This window comes from Eleutherodactylus coqui, chromosome 3, assembly GCF_035609145.1.
Source record: "Eleutherodactylus coqui strain aEleCoq1 chromosome 3, aEleCoq1.hap1, whole genome shotgun sequence".
NCBI classification, from domain to species: Eukaryota; Metazoa; Chordata; class Amphibia; order Anura; family Eleutherodactylidae; genus Eleutherodactylus; species Eleutherodactylus coqui.
In genome coordinates, this window is record NC_089839.1 from 47,043,382 (window position 1) to 47,059,932 (window position 16,551).

The window sequence follows — 16,551 nt, forward strand, 5'->3', positions numbered from 1 at the left end:
TAACATAACGTGTTTACTCTGAAAATAAGACACTGTGCCCTAATTTGCAGGAGGGAATGGGGGGGGGTCTTAATACTCACCTAGCAGGCCACGTTCGTATCCCTCACGCTGGGCTGCGGCGCTCCGGCACTCTTCCGTGTAGTCCTCAGTGCTGAGCGAGCATTCTCTTCCTGGCAGCGGGGCTTGAATACCCCACCTCCAGCAAGAGATTGCTGTGATTAAATCACGAGCACCGTGGCTCAGCCAATCACAGCCAGCACTCGATGAACCAATCACAGCCATTCAAGGATGTGATTCACTGAATGGTTGTGATTGGTTCATTGCTGAGCCACTGTGCTTGTGATCCAATCACAGCAATCTCTTGCTAGAGGCGGGGTATTCAATCCACGTTACCAGGAAGAGAATGCTCTCTCAGTGCTGAGGACTACACGGAAGCCTGCCGGAGCGACGGAGATTAGCGAGAGGGACCCGAACGCCGCCTGCTAGGTGAGTCTTATTATTTTTCATGTAGTATAACTAGGGATTATTTTCGAGGGAGGGCTTATATTTCAAGTAAATCCCCCCCCCTGAAAATCAGGGTAGGGCTTATTATCGGGGTAGGACTTATTCTGGGGAAACACGGTAGTAACATAGTATATTAGGCTGAAAGAAGACAATGTGCATCTAGTTCAGCCTGTACTAGACAGAGTCATTGCGCGTATCCCCTGGGATGCATGTACCACAAGTTGAGAAACTAAGATCAAAATGTAAAATGAAAACCCATTGTCAATAGAGTTAACTCGAAGGATTCGATTAAGACCCAGAACATATCCTAGGTCAGTGGGGTTTGTATGGAGCAGGATGATGAGGCCAATACACAGATGTAGGCTGTGCTTGACAGCTGACACCCAGCTGCAATCGGCTGCTAACTCTTTAAATGCTACAGGCAAATGTCCCAAATGGTGTTCATGGGGTCCCAAAGGCTCCGTACCATGAAATCGCAAGGTGCCGTTCAGTTGTCATGGCAGCCTATCTTAACAGAGGAGAGCAGAAATACCATATACTGCAATACTGAAGTATTGCAGTATATGGTATAAGCGATCAAATGATGACAAAATCAAGTCCACTATGTCAGGACAGTGTCCGGGATATGGGGGTCCCTGAGATATCCCGCAACCCCTGTCCCTGCCTACTTGCCCCCCTGGGCTAACCCCCAGGGCGACAACTGGGCGGCGGTCCCTACCCTCACTAGGGAAGCGGGACACGGGAAGACAAACAGACACTGAAGACAAACAACGGTAGAATGGTCAGACAATCCGGGTCGGCAACAGGAGGGTGCGCAGTACAGGGGGGTCAGGCAAAAACGTAGTCAAGGTCCAAAAGCAGAGGTCAGGAAAGCCGGGGTCACAAACAGGAGTCAAAGAATACGCGGGTGCAGCTGGAAGACCAAACTAACACTGGCAAGGCCTGAGAGGAAAACACACCTATTTAAATGCTGTCAGCGCTCCCGCCCCAGAAGCTGATTGGGGCGGGGAGCCTGACAGCAGCAGGGCTAATCAGGGCGGTGCTGGGGGCACGCCCCCAGTCTAGCTGCACAGACAGTTACTAGGGAAGCCAGCCTGGTAGTCAAGTGACTAGAAGCACCAGCTGCCTCCCTAGCAACCCGGCGGCGACCAGTCTTACAGCGGCCCGGGGAGATCACAAGAACCGGGGTACCTCTGCGCCGCGCTCCTGTACCCCGGGTGGCCGGACCGGTGGTGCGGGCACGGCGGCCCCGAGAGTTGCCGGTTCTGACAGTACCCCCCCTTCTACGGGGGGACACCGGACCCCCATGGCCAGGTGCGGGCTTAAGCGGGAAAGCCCTGTGGAATGCCTGGACTAGGCGTGGCGCATGAACGTCCCTGGCAGGGACCCACGTCCTATCCTCAGGGCCAAATCCTCTCCAGTGGACCAGGTACTGCAGCACACCTCTAACCCGTCGGGCATCCACCAGCCTTTCTACTTCATACTCCAGTTCCCCCTGTACCAGAGAAGGAGGAGGCGGGTTCTGGGTGGGTAGAACTGGAGTCACATACTTCTTAAGTAAGCTTTTGTGAAAGACCTTGTGGACCTTCCAGGGGTCAGGAAGTGCCAACTTATATGACACCGGGTTGATAACCTGAGAAACAGTAAATGGGCCAATGAACCGAGGAGCAAGTTTCAGGGAGGGAACCTTGAGTCTCAGATTCTTGGATGACAACAAAACTTGCTCCCCGACTACAAAAGGTGCAGAGATGGTACGTCTTTTATTTGCGTATTTACGCAGTTTCTCTTGGGAACCCTGAAGGTTCTTACGAACCTGGGCCCAAACTGTGCACAGTTCCTCAGAGGATATGTCGGCGGCCGGATTGTTCGAGACCACAGGAGTGGAAAGCGAGAACCGGGGATGAAACCCATAGTTACAAAAAAAAGGTGACACTTGGGTCGACGAGTTAACATGGTTGTTGATAGCAAATTCGGCGAGAGGTAAGTAGTTGACCCACTGATACTGGTTATCAGAGACAAACAGTCGCAGATACTGGATAAGTTCTTGGTTCATTCGTTCCGTTTGTCCGTTACTCTCGGGATGGAAAGCGGAGGAGAAGGACAAATTTACGTTTAGATTTTTACAGAAGGCTCGCCAGAAGCGAGCGACGAACTGAACCCCTCTATCTGACACAATGTCCTCGGGGATCCCATGTAACCGAACAATCTCCTTGATGAACATTTCCGACAGAAGTTTGGCGTTAGGCAACTTGCAAAGCGGAACAAAATGTGACATTTTAGAGAAACGGTCTACTATTACCCAGATGACCGTATTCCCCAGCGAGGATGGCAGATCAGTAATAAAATCCATGGACAAATGGGACCATGGCCTGGACGGAATGGGCAAGGGAAGAAGAGGACCCTCAGGACGTCTCCTGAGATTCTTCCCCCTTGCGCAAACCGGGCACGCGGACACAAATCCCCGTACCTCCTTGGCCATGTGCGGCCACCAATAGAGTCTGGACACTAACTCCAGCGTACCCCTGATGCCGGGGTGTCCAGCTAGGACTGAAGCATGTGTCTCCTCTAACACTTTCAATCTCAGTGACAACGGGACAAATAATTTGCCTTCCGGAAGGGCTTCAGGAGCAGATTGTTGAGCGGCGTGAATGAGAGGTGAAAGGTCGGAGGAGACAGCAGCGAGGACCACCCCAGGGGAGAGAATGCTCTCAGGCTCCGGCTCGGCAGGTTCCGGAGAACCAAAGCTCCTAGACAGGGCATCAGCCTTGACATTCTTAGAACCGGGTCTATAGGTAACAACAAAATTGAACCGAGAGAAGAACAAGGCCCAGCGGGCTTGCCGAGCATTTAACCTCTTAGCGGAATCTAGATAGGTGAGGTTTTTATGGTCTGTGAGTACCGTGATCTGGTGATGGGCTCCTTCCAAAAAATGCCTCCACTCTTCGAAAGCCCACTTAATCGCCAGCAATTCCCGGTTGCCTATATCATAGTTCCGTTCGGTGGAAGAAAACTTCCTAGAAAAATAGGCACACGGTCTAAGGTTGGTGAGAGTGGAGGGACCTTGGGACAGTACCGCTCCCACACCAAACTCAGAGGCATCTACCTCCACCAAAAAAGGGCTGGACAGATCCGGTTGTACTAGGACAGGTGCAGAAGAGAACGCCGCCTTTAGGGTATCGAAGGCCCTCAGAGCCTCAGAAGACCAGGTCCTCACATCTGCCCCCTTTCTGGTGAGGTCCGTTAGAGGTTTGGCCACCACGGAGAAGTCTTTGATGAATTTGCGATAGTAGTTGGCGAAGCCGAGGAAGCGTTGAAGGGCTTTCAACGACCCTGGCTGGGCCCACTCCGTGATGGCTTTCACCTTTTCAGGATCCATCTGGAAGTCGCATGGCGTGATGATATACCCCAAAAATGATATCTTTTGTACCCCGAAGACACATTTCTCGAGTTTAGCAAACAGCTTGTTATGTCTGAGTCGAGCTAGTACAGTCTGAACGTGAGTATGGTGACTCGGCAAGTCGGAGGAAAAAATCAAAATGTCGTCTAGATATACAACCACGAACACCCCCATGATATCCTGAAACACTGAGTTCATGTACCCCTGAAAAATGGCGGGGGCGTTACACAATCCAAAAGGCATAACTAGGTATTCAAAATGCCCGAGGGGCGTATTGAAGGCGGTTTTCCACTCATCCCCCTCCCGAATGCGGATGAGGTTGTATGCTCCCCTGAGATCAAGTTTGGAAAACCATCGGGCACCAGCGACCTGGTTGAGGAGGTCAGGAATGAGTGGAAGAGCATACTGGTTTCGGACTGTGATTTTGTTTAGCTCTCTATAGTCAATACAGGGCCGGAGACCCCCATCCTTCTTCTCAACGAAGAAAAACCCGGCACCCACCGGGGATTCTGAGGGCCGGATGTGCCCCTTGGCCAGGCTGTCCTGGATATAGTCCCTCATGGATTCTCTCTCAGGAACCGTAACGTTATAAATGCGGCCCTTAGGAAGTTTGGCCCCAGGAATCAAGTCTATTTTACAGTCCCATTCCCTATGAGGGGGCAGAGCTTCAGATAATTGTTTGGAGAACACGTCAGAAAACTCGGAGAGGTATTCTGGTAGGGGGGTCCCCTCGCAGGTGGAGATTCCCATCTTCACCGCACAAAGGTGGTTGGCACAGCGGGGACCCCACTTTACCAGTTCCAACGTGTCCCAATTTACTACCGGGTTGTGCTCCCGGAGCCAGGGGAGGCCTAGGACGACGTCCACAGACAAATCTCTCATCACTAGAAAGGTGCAGGTTTCCACGTGTAAGGCTCCTATAGTAAACCTTACTTCAGGGGTAACCAGATTAACCACCCCTGCTTGCAATGGGGTGGAGTCCACTCCTGAAACCAGAATCGGGGTCTCTAAACGTAAAAAAACCCCGGACAGTTGAGCAACGAAATTAAAGTTAACGAAATTTGCCGCAGCCCCAGAATCAACAAAGGCTTGCCCAGTACGGTGGAAAGCATGAAATTCTAGGGTGCAAGGCAATAACATTTTGGATAACACAGGGAGTACCTTGGCTCCTAGACAGTCCTCCGGACAACTGCCTAGGAGCGGACGTTTTCCCTGCCATGGCTTCTTGGCGCAGGTAGCAATGCGGTGACCCGGCTCCCCACAGTAGAAGCAGAGGTTCTTCTTCAGGCGATTTTCCCGTCGTTGCTTAGGGTTCAGGGTTCCCAGCTCCATGGCCTCGGTGGTGGGAGGTGGAAAAGTCGGGTCAGTAGAAGAAGTGGGCGTGGGGAGTGGAGTGGTCCGAGCGGCGTGTCTGGCCCTCAAACGTCGGTCAGCCCGAATAGCCAGCGACATGGCTTGCTCCAGGGTTCTTGGCTCCGGGTGGGCCACGAGTAGGTCCTTCAGACCCTCAGACAGACCGGTCAAAAATAGGTCTTTTAGGGCGGCATCATTCCACCCGGATTCTGTACAGTGCTGGCGGAATTGGGAACAGTAGTCCTCCGCCATCTTGCAACCCTGGCGCAGGGCCAGAAGCTTGGAGACTGCGTAGCCGGCACGGTCGGGTTCGTCATAAATTTGACCCAAGGCGGAAAAAAAGGCGTCAGGGGATAGTCGGGCGGGAGAGCCAGCAGGTAATGAGAAAGCCCAATTTTGGGGCTCTCCCCTCAGGCGGGTAATTACAATTCCCACTTTCTGGTATTCAGTACCAGAGGAGTGGGGGCGGAGATCAAAGTAGAGCTTGCAGCTCTCTCTAAATGCGAAAAACTGACCTCTCTCTCCGGAGAAACAATCCGGAAGCGTGGCTCGAGGTTCTGTCATTGTTCCTGGAGCGGAAGCGGGTTGCATGGGACCTGCAGCTGCCGCTTGTTCCTGTCGCTGCAAGCGGGCTGTTAGGTCCTGGGCAAGGTTCGTAAGGAACTGGACCTGGTTCGCTACAGCTGCCATGGCCTCCATCGAGGGGTTCAGAGTTGCCGGGCGGATGCAAGGGTCTGACCTTCGTTCGGCCAGTGTTACTGTCAGGACAGTGTCCGGGATATGGGGGTCCCTGAGATATCCCGCAACCCCTGTCCCTGCCTACTTGCCCCCCTGGGCTAACCCCCAGGGCGACAACTGGGCGGCGGTCCCTACCCTCACTAGGGAAGCGGGACACGGGAAGACAAACAGACACTGAAGACAAACAACGGTAGAATGGTCAGACAATCCGGGTCGGCAACAGGAGGGTGCGCAGTACAGGGGGGTCAGGCAAAAACGTAGTCAAGGTCCAAAAGCAGAGGTCAGGAAAGCCGGGGTCACAAACAGGAGTCAAAGAATACGCGGGTGCAGCTGGAAGACCAAACTAACACTGGCAAGGCCTGAGAGGAAAACACACCTATTTAAATGCTGTCAGCGCTCCCGCCCCAGAAGCTGATTGGGGCGGGGAGCCTGACAGCAGCAGGGCTAATCAGGGCGGTGCTGGGGGCACGCCCCCAGTCTAGCTGCACAGACAGTTACTAGGGAAGCCAGCCTGGTAGTCAAGTGACTAGAAGCACCAGCTGCCTCCCTAGCAACCCGGCGGCGACCAGTCTTACAGCGGCCCGGGGAGATCACAAGAACCGGGGTACCTCTGCGCCGCGCTCCTGTACCCCGGGTGGCCGGACCGGTGGTGCGGGCACGGCGGCCCCGAGAGTTGCCGGTTCTGACACACTACCTCTGATCTAGTGACATAGTGAAGACATGAACAATGTGGGTTTCATTCATGAAAACTACAGTTGAGAAAACTGAAGATTTAGTCTATAGCAACCAATGGCAGTGATAGACTAGTTGCTATGGTTGACGTCTGTTTCTGGCTCCCATACATTAGGCCTAGTATGTCTCATCAAAGTTTTGGTCTCCAGGTGATTTCACAAGAAGATTTTGTACGGTGCATCCAACAAATAATATCTTCCCATTGAGTATAAGCAGTGCTTACATTTTTCCTGCTAATGTATTGCCTGCCCTATTTCAATGCACACATTTTAGGTATAAAGACATAAGTATGTTCTGTTCTCATGCTAGATACAGTAAGGATCCACTTAAGGCTTCTATATGGAAAGCCACTTCATATCTCTGGAGACAATTCTGCATTTTCTTTTAAACAATGAAACGGATCATTAAGGTTTTTTTTCTTATGAACTGCAATAAATCTGACAAAGAGAAGGTACATTAAGAACCCACCATCCCATGGATAACTATTGACTATTTGTGGACAGCAGATGCGACTCGGAAAGGACTCCAGCCCATACAATTCTGCTCAATGTCACATCATGTCAATAAGGGAGATGGAACAATACCTCTGCAGCGCCACCTATTGGAAGTCAATGTTAGACTCTTTATACAAGCCTAGTAACAATGACTGGGAATTGAAAGCCAAGCTAGAATCCATACACAGCCAGCTGTTTTGGGGTGTTTGCCCCTCATCAGTGTGCAGTAGGTTTCTGGCTTGGCTAGCGAGAGGCCTGTAATGTGGGTTAGGCTTTCAATTCCCAGTCATTGTTACAAGGCTTGTGTAAAGAGTCTAACATTGACTTGCAGAAATCCTTCCTTCCAATAGGTGGCGCTGCAGAGGTATTGTTCCATCTCCCTTATTTGCATGTTACCCAGAGGAGCATGAGTGGCCTTATAAGTCTCCTCACTCACTCACCTTCTAGGTGCTCTCCCTAAGGAAAAAAGATAGCGTTTCTGACATCATGTCAAAACATACAAGTCAACGACTCACTGAGCAACAGATTAAGTATTCATCATCGAATGTCGTCAAGAACATAAGAGAAACATTTTTGCTTATGGATTTCATAGAGCTGCTTACCTCCTGCTTTCCTACTAGAAAACTAATAACGGATGTCTCCATCTTTAGTAGTCTAATAATGCTCTGCTTTCTAATCACCTCATGCAAGATCCATAAAGCCAACAAGATCCACTTCACATCCCAGCAAGGTCCAATCATGACTTGTGTAACCAGAGGAGATGGCAAGTAGAGGAGATTTTAATTATGCGGTATTAACACACCGGTCTCAAGCATGTGATATGTACTAATGAACGACTGGGGCTTTTTTTCCCCTGATGCCGTAGAGAAATCTATAGATTTTGTGCAATCTAAACACAATACAAAAAAGTGAATAAACCAAACCGACGAAACTTATAGAATACAAAGCAGCCATTACAAATGAAGTCAATTAGCAAAGAATATCCAGAAAATGTACTTCAACCAAGAATATGGCCGGCTGCACACCAACAGGCTGGATTCCTCAGCCGAATCCAACACTGTGCCCATCCGGCGACTGCGCGTACCTGCTTCTTTCTTTCTTTTCCTGCACTGTGGATGGACAACACGGTTTGTCGGCGGACATGCCCAGTACAGTTTTTTTTTTTTTTTAATCCCTGCTTTTCCTGCTAGGTGATGACCTTTCCGCGGGTCGGACGGGTTACAGTGAGTTTAATGGAAGCCGTCCGTGCGCAGCCTGCACAAAAATAGAGCATGCTGCGATTTTTCCTCCGCGAGGGGAAAATCGCGATCGATTTCCGCTCGCGTGCAGGAAAAAGTGCTTTTGCCATAGCATGCTATGGGTGGTATTGGCTGCAGAATCCGGAGGCGGATGTCCGTTACGGATTTCGCAATGCAAATCCGGCCATGTGTATCCGACCTATATGAGCCTTGCACACACTTGAGGTTTTGCATGCCTTGCTTTGCCCTCTACACTGCTCCAGTTGTCTGAACAGCGCCCTTACATTCAGAATATACACATCAGAGCCCTTTAACCTTTTCCAATTCAGTTTGTATCCTTGTTTTCCTAGGGGGCTTACTCTTTTTCTGCTGTTATACAACGGAGCTATATGCTGACTAAAGCCAGTACTGCATGAGGTGACACGTTGGATAGGCTCCAACAGCAGAGAGGCTGGCAATATACAGTAAGAGAACCCCGACGGACCTCTTTAAACATCGGAGCTGTACAGCCTTAAATCATAATGTCTTCAGACGTCAGGCAGTGGATTGGAAAGCATTAACTCTCCTAGTAGACCCAGCACGCCCAGATCCCTTACTTCGTAATCACAACAGCCTGCCTAATATCAATGATCACAGTAGCCCCCCTAGTAGTCTTTTTAGTTCCCTTCTTCTACCTGCCTAGCAGTCACAGCAGTTATGTGGTGTCTGTGGCTCCATCCGCCAACCCGTCAGGTTGCCTACTCACCTGAATAACCTTTCACCACCCCAACCTCCTGATGCATCCAGTTGCAACCCTGCTGATCCTAGCCATGGTTTACAGGCTGCCCATTCCTGGCCGCGTGAAGTTGCCATGAAAATCTGATGACGTCCACCTGACAATCTATTTACAGGGGACTCCAACCTCCCCATCTCACCTGTGCATGAAGGTACATCCTTTGCTCCACTCTTTTTTCCGATTGATATTGACTCTGATCCAGACTCTGAATTTGGTGAGGTTTCTAGATCATGCTTTTGTCTAGCCTCTCTTGCTTGTGCCACACTAACTGCTCACCTGTTTATAAGACCAGTGTCACGTTGGCGTAAGCGCATTTACGTGAGAAACAGAGCACCTTCTCCCACACTTTAGTAGTAGCAGCCGAAGGCCTACGGCTTTCCACTAGTCACAGTCATCCCCTGTATGAAATAACTTAAATGGCCTACACCCAGCCTTTCCTTCCTACTTCTCTGACTGTTCTTTCTGTTTATCATTTGACTACTCTACCATGTCTTTGCTTCGTGACACCCAATTATATATCCGTTCCCGGGACATCACTCCTTCAGTATTACAAAACATCAGTGAAGTCAATGGAAGCTGCAGCCGTCCGCAATTGACATTGGTCGGTGGTACCTGCATCATCGCCTAGCAACGGTGTAGGCAAAAGAATGATTTAAAAAAAAAATCTGTATTGTGCATGTCTGACAGCGAGCCACTGCGGCCAACTTCAATACAGATGAAGAAGAAAGATGACGGGTACACGGGGTCGCCGGCCACGGTCAGGGACGGATTCCGCAACGGGCTTCCGGGTTGTGTGTAGCCAGCCTTATTCCCAAGTATTCACGCTCATGTCATCTGAACCTCAAAAACATCTCCAAAATCCACGCTTTTGTCGGGACTCAAACCCACGAGCTCCTGTGTTTCAGTCGGCAGCTCTATCTGTAAAGCTATCCAGCCTGTTAGACATTTCCCCTGCTGAATCATGTCCCAGTTCCTTGTTCCCGCAACGCAGTGCCTCATTAGCTCCATCCTGTCCCTAGTTGGACTTTCTATTTAAGCCTGGCCCTGTACCTTCCTCCCTTGCATGATCATTGAGCTCCCAGCCTGTAATTAAGCTCCTCTCCTTTCCGTTCCTCTGTCTAACCAACAACTGCTCTGTGTACCGACCTCTCGCTTCCCTCAACTCTGCTACCCGCCTGCTCCTCTTTTACTGCGAACCAAAATAATCCATGTACCAACCTCTGGCTTCCACTGACTACGCTACTTGCCTGCTCCTCTTGTACCACCACCGATAATACCAATTTACCAACCTTTGGCTTTCCCGGACCATGTTACCGATCCGCATCGGTTATGACAAAGAGACTCCAACCCAGAACCAGATCGTTACACCTTCTCTTACTGTGGAAACAGCAAAAACTCTTATTGTTGCTCTGATTCAGTCTTGACTACTGTAACTCACTACTGATTAGTATTTCCCTCACTAAACTCTCCCCTTTCCAAATATCCTCAATGCAGCAGCCAGGCTCATCTTTCTGTCCAACGGCAACAGCGATGCCTCCACCCTTTGCCAGTCATTGCACTGATTGCCCGTCTACTATAGGATACAATAAATACTTATCACTCTCATCTGTAAAGCTCTCCACAGTGCTGCACATTTTAATCTCTTCCCTCTCCCACCCTACTCATGCTCTCTGTTCTGTGAAGACCAACATCTTCAATAATCCAAAAGTCTCCAAGACTTTTCTCGAGCTGCACCACTTCTCCGGTATGCGCTACAACAGACACATTTTTAAGTGCGCCCTAAAAACACACCTCTTTAGAGGCGCCTCTTACATTCTCTAACCTACTGCCTCCGCATTTACCCCGCTTCTACATTCTCCCTCAGAACCTGATCCCTGTGTTGGGGATACTGACGGATGACGTCAGTATCCCCAACACACCATATACCCTAATGCACTTCAGATCTGTGCATACGCCAACACTAGCTGGTGATCTGCTCACGTACGTTTATGCAAGTAGGGTCCTCACTTCTCTTGTTTGGAGTTGCATGGGGATTTTTTTGCTATCACAGATACTATGTGGTCTTCTCCGAATATGGCGCTCTCCGTGCCCACCTGCGGTCTCCTTTATGGTTAATTCCATACATCAAAGAACGTATTGGAAATATGATATATGCATTATGGGCTCGTTCAACATAAAAAGTTTTTTCAAAAAAGATTTTTTTGATTTGCAAAGATCTCGATATGCAAGAATGTCGCATGATGTATAGTCATTTAATATGCATATTGTTATATAAACATGTTTGTCATGAGATAGATCTAGCCGCTTTTTTGTCCCATAGATGATATATGCATGATAGTGATCTGGAGCCACATCCATAGGTATTATTAAAAATTTTGGCTAAAATTGTGGCATCTATGAAGGAGGTCCTCTTGATCATTGTCTTTTGCATAGTCAGCCATTATAGAGGATAATTATGTCTGATAATCATGAGATATAGAGCGTTGTATATGCTCCATGGAAGACGCCTGCGCAGCACGCACTGTGGGAGTGTGGAACGCTGGATGCGTTTCACTGTATGCGCATGCGCAGTAAAGTTTATGGCTCTCGCGATACTTCGGACGGCACGGGATTCCATCCCTGGGATTGCGCAGCCGTACAGACCTGATGGAGACGCCGGACCGGCACGGAGGACGCCATGACAGCAGTTGCAAGCAGCTGGCCGTGTATGAAGGAGGAGAGACCACCCTGTGACAGGTTGTGATTAATTATGTAATTATTGATATGGTATATATAGGTGTGATGCATGGGGGTTGTATCATACTTGACAAAGACGCAAAGTCGAAACGTTGTGTAAACTTTTTTGTGGAAGAAATAAAAAAAAAATCTATTTGGATATCAACACCGTTTATGCTGCCATCATACTTGCTTTACTCTGGACTTCTTGGATCTGGTCGGATCAGGATCTTTCAGGTGGCTATGCATGTTTAAAGTCCATCCCTGATTTGGGCACAAGGAGTGTGCTGCTGGTATATTTTTTCTATACCTCCGCATTTACCCCGCTTCTACATTCTCCCTCAGAACCTGATCCCTGTGTTGGGGATACTAACGGATGACGTCAGTATCCCCAACACACCATATACACTTCAGATCTGTGCATACGCCAACACTAGCTGGTGATCTGCTCACGTACGTTTATGCAAGTAGGGTCCTCACTTCTCTTGTTCGGAGTTGCATGGGGAATTATACTACTTTGTACTTTAATGACTCTTGTAAGACAAAGGAATCTACCTACGGTATGTGACCCAACAAGAAGAGCACAAAGTAATGATGTTAGATGGCTAGAAGTTATGTGATCATATCAGTTCATCCTTTAGTTCTTAGTCTCTAGTAGGTTCGGGTAACAAGTATTCAACTAGCATAATCCAATATTACCTTTAACCTACTTGTTAAACGAAAAGCTGGTGGTTACTGGGCTAACTTTAGTCAAGCAGTAGTTTGTTAACGTTGGTCGGAGTTCATCTGAAGAGCGTAGCCAGAGCTGCCTCATCCTCCATTCCTTCATCCTGCTCAGCAATACGGACTCCCAGCAAGACTGAGGCCAAGTAGGAATGTATATCACTGTACATTTGTTGTACCTTATTGCATCTCTTCCTCTCTGTGGTTTCATTCTCTAGCACTTAGAATGCCGTGAAAAGAAATCCGGCACTCTGAGCACTTCCGGGATTGGGCTCAGATAAAAATATTAAAGAGGCTGCAGATCTCGCAGACCCCCTATCAGCTGGGCTCCTGAGCGGCAGATCCCCACCTATCACATATTAATATCCTGAGGAGAGACCATCAATTTGTAAAGGCTATATAAACCCTTTAAGTCAATAGTTATTGCTTGAAGGGCATCCATAATCACCTTTGATCCCCATAAACTATGTTATAGGACTCAAAAGCTGCACTCTAAAGAAATCAGCGCTCACACACACACCCCTCAACTCTTTTCACAAGAATGTGTGCATGCGCTCTCCCATTCACCTCTATGGGAGCGCATGCGTACGCAGCCTTGTGAAAAGAGTCGAGCTGTGTGCAAAGCGCAAGACAAAGGGAGTATAAAAAGCGGCTCCCCGAACCCCCCATTCACTCATCTTTGACTCCCACGATCCAAGGGTGTCCTCCTCTGAAGTCGGCACGTCTCACGAAAATCTGACCCTTTTCAGAATCCCTGCTCGCGCTTTCCTAGAGACTTGTATACACGCATGGAACTCTGAAAAGCGTCAGTTTTCACGCTGAGTTAGGAGGGGAAGGAGTATAAAAAAATACCTCACCCGCCTCCCCTAACAGTGCCATAACTTACTTTAAAATGCTTGACTTGAAATTCCGCGGCGGGATTTCCCGCCCGTGCCTGCCTGCATAGGATTACATTACAAAACGCAGTCCTATGCAGACGGCTGTGATTTGTCCTTGTGAAATCACACGCGGAAAACAAACTGCGGCATGTTCTACTTCGGAACAAAAATCTCACTTGCAACGCGCTGGCTCCGCTCTGCACATGCGTCGGCTGGACAGCAGCCGGCACATCAGAGAGAGGACAAGACGCGGAAGAAGGTGAGCCGCACTGGTCACTGCAGGGGCACGGGTCGGATCCTGCTGCGAAAATTCCCGCAGCGGGATCCGACCCGGCTGTCTGCAGGTGGCCTTAGTGAATTCTTTGGTATCAATTCACACAATAAAAGTACCTTTCGTGGAACAGAATTGTTTATTCGTTTGTTATTATGTAATTGCATTTGCTGAATATGTGAGCACAATATCAATACAGGGGGAGATTTATTAGGACCAGACGTTCCAACATTACTCTAAATACGATGACCACAGGCACATATAGTACACAATGTATGAGGGAGCACACGTCTCTTCATACTTTAGGTACGAGTTGGACCTAATCTTACATATAAAAGGTAAGGTGACCAGACGTTCCAATTTAGGCGGAACAGTCCCATTTGTCCCACCTTTGGGACGTCTAGTTACCGTTATAGTGATTACCAGCCGGGGCGCCCCGGCTCCCCAGCCAGTAATCACTCTGCAGTTCCGAGGACGGATACACACACTGACGGCAGCGTGCGCATCTGGAATTTTTCCTCCCTTCACTTCTCCTCCTTGGTTCCGCAAGAGAGAGGAGAGGGGAGGAGGCGCTGCTCCACACACACTTCCGCTGGCAGCACTGAGAGGAGCAGCGGCGCTGCGAAGACAAGGAGGTGGGTAAGTATATGGGTCTTAGGGGAGCACTAATACTACTGGAGCTACTGAGGGGGTCACTGTTATTGCTGGGGCTACTGTGGGGGTCACTAATACTACTGGGGCTACTGTGGGGGTCACTATTACTACTGAGGCTACTGGGGGGGGGGGGAGACTAATACTACTGAAGCCCAGTAGGCATCACTATTATTGCTGGGGCCGGTATAGGGGAGCGCTAATACTACTGGGGCTACTGTGGGGGTCACTATTACTGCTAAGGCTGGTATATGGGAGCGCCATTACTACTGGACCACTGTGGGGGTCACTATTATTGCTGGGGCTGGTATAGGGGACACTTCCCGCTGTCAACGCTCCTCGGCTTCCGGTTCACAGCGGCCTGGTGAGGTGCGGTGTTGCTGGTCAGATGAGGCCACTACCGACTGCTGGGAACGGGAAGCCAGAAGCACTAACAAAGAGAAGCCTTCAGAGAAGGTGAGGGGGAGCACCGCATAGTATGAAATTAGCTGCAGATACGCGGCTGATTTCCAGTTAACATCCGAACCAATGGTACAGATTTTGAGTAAAATCATGTTGTGATAAGCCCCGCCCCTGGCCACACCCCTCTGTCTCATTTTGTCCCTGGAAAAATCTGGTCACCTTAATAAAGCGCAAAATCTGTTCGTTTGTGTCATTTAAAAATCCACTGTTGTGGTCCGGCGACGAATACGGGCGGAATTAAAAATAAAGAAAAAACTCATTGGCTTCCCATGTAATTTTTGTTGCCAATAGCAACCAATCAGAGCTCAGCTTCCATTTCTTATACAGCCAAGGGAAAATGAAAACTGCGCTGAAATTGGTTGCTATGGGCAACACAAATTTTCTTTTGGGCCGCTTTCATAAGAGTGAGGTGCTGGGCTCATTTTTGTGGCTCCTTTTCTAAATTCCAGGACTGCTATATGTAATATTGCCGTGCAACGCATGGTATATCACCTAGTGTGTGTGTATGTGTATATATTACACATACATACAACGCAGAGTATATCACCTAGTGAGTGTGTGTATATATTACACATACATACATACAACGCAGAGTATATCACCTAGTTATATATGAATCTGTCACACCCCTCCTGATGAGCCATGCTGCCTTATTACAAAACTGGTGCAAGCAGCATAAATCTTAAAAGTCACTACATTTTTATATCAGTTTTTGAATGATAAAGTGCCCCAAAGATTATTATAATTAATACTAACATCTCTATTATTATAGACCACCAGGGAAGTGTGCATTACATGGGTTTCTAGGCATTTACTATTGATGACCTATCCTTAGAATAGGTCATCAGCAGTTGATGGGTGGGGGTCCGCCTCTCCGGGCCCTCAGCTGATCCTCCGGTGTGCTGTCAGTACAGCTCAGCCAGACGTCCGCATTGGTGGTCAGAGCCGTAAGTGTAATAAAAAACGCAATATCAACGTCCAGCCCTGCCACACTGATAGCAGCCAGTGGATCAGCTGATCGGGGGGATCCCAAACCCCTTTAACTCCATCACCACTAAAGCAGATATAGCCACTTCCCTTGCTCTAAAAACACACCTCTTCAGGGAGGCATACCGCATTCCCTAAACAAACCCCTCTGTACTCCGCCTGATAACATTCTCCCTGACCTACTGACTGCAATCCCTGCTAGCCATCATAAACCGCTCCTGCAGTCATACTGATTCTGTCGTCACACGGCCAAATGACTGACATTGTCTATGTGTATAACATCGCTCACTCTTCCACCTCGCCATACTGTGCACATCTCCAGCCCTTTACCTTCTGTATCACCCCACTATTCGTAGTATGTAAGCTCGTTGGAGCAGGACCCTCACCCCTATTGTTTCCATCAATTGATTACTATGTAACCGTGGTTCTGTAATTTTTGTACTTTTGTCTTTCTGTATCCCCCTGTCTATGTAAGCGGAATATGTTGGCGCTATACAAATAAAGTTTATTACCAGAAAGACTTCCCTCCCAATAATAACAATGGGGGTGATGCCTTCTATTGCACATCCAGTTCTGACAGCAATGAGGAACCAGAAATATAATAGAAGACATGGCTCCCATTGGGAGTGAAGC

General features: G+C 48.9%; 1 protein-coding gene across 2 annotated transcripts in view; it reads right to left on the reverse strand.

Moving 5' to 3' along the window:
• Positions 1-16,551, reverse strand: part of CAMKMT (calmodulin-lysine N-methyltransferase) — a 434,161-nt gene that overhangs the window by 406,733 nt on the left and 10,877 nt on the right. The gene's annotated exons all lie outside the window — the stretch shown is intronic.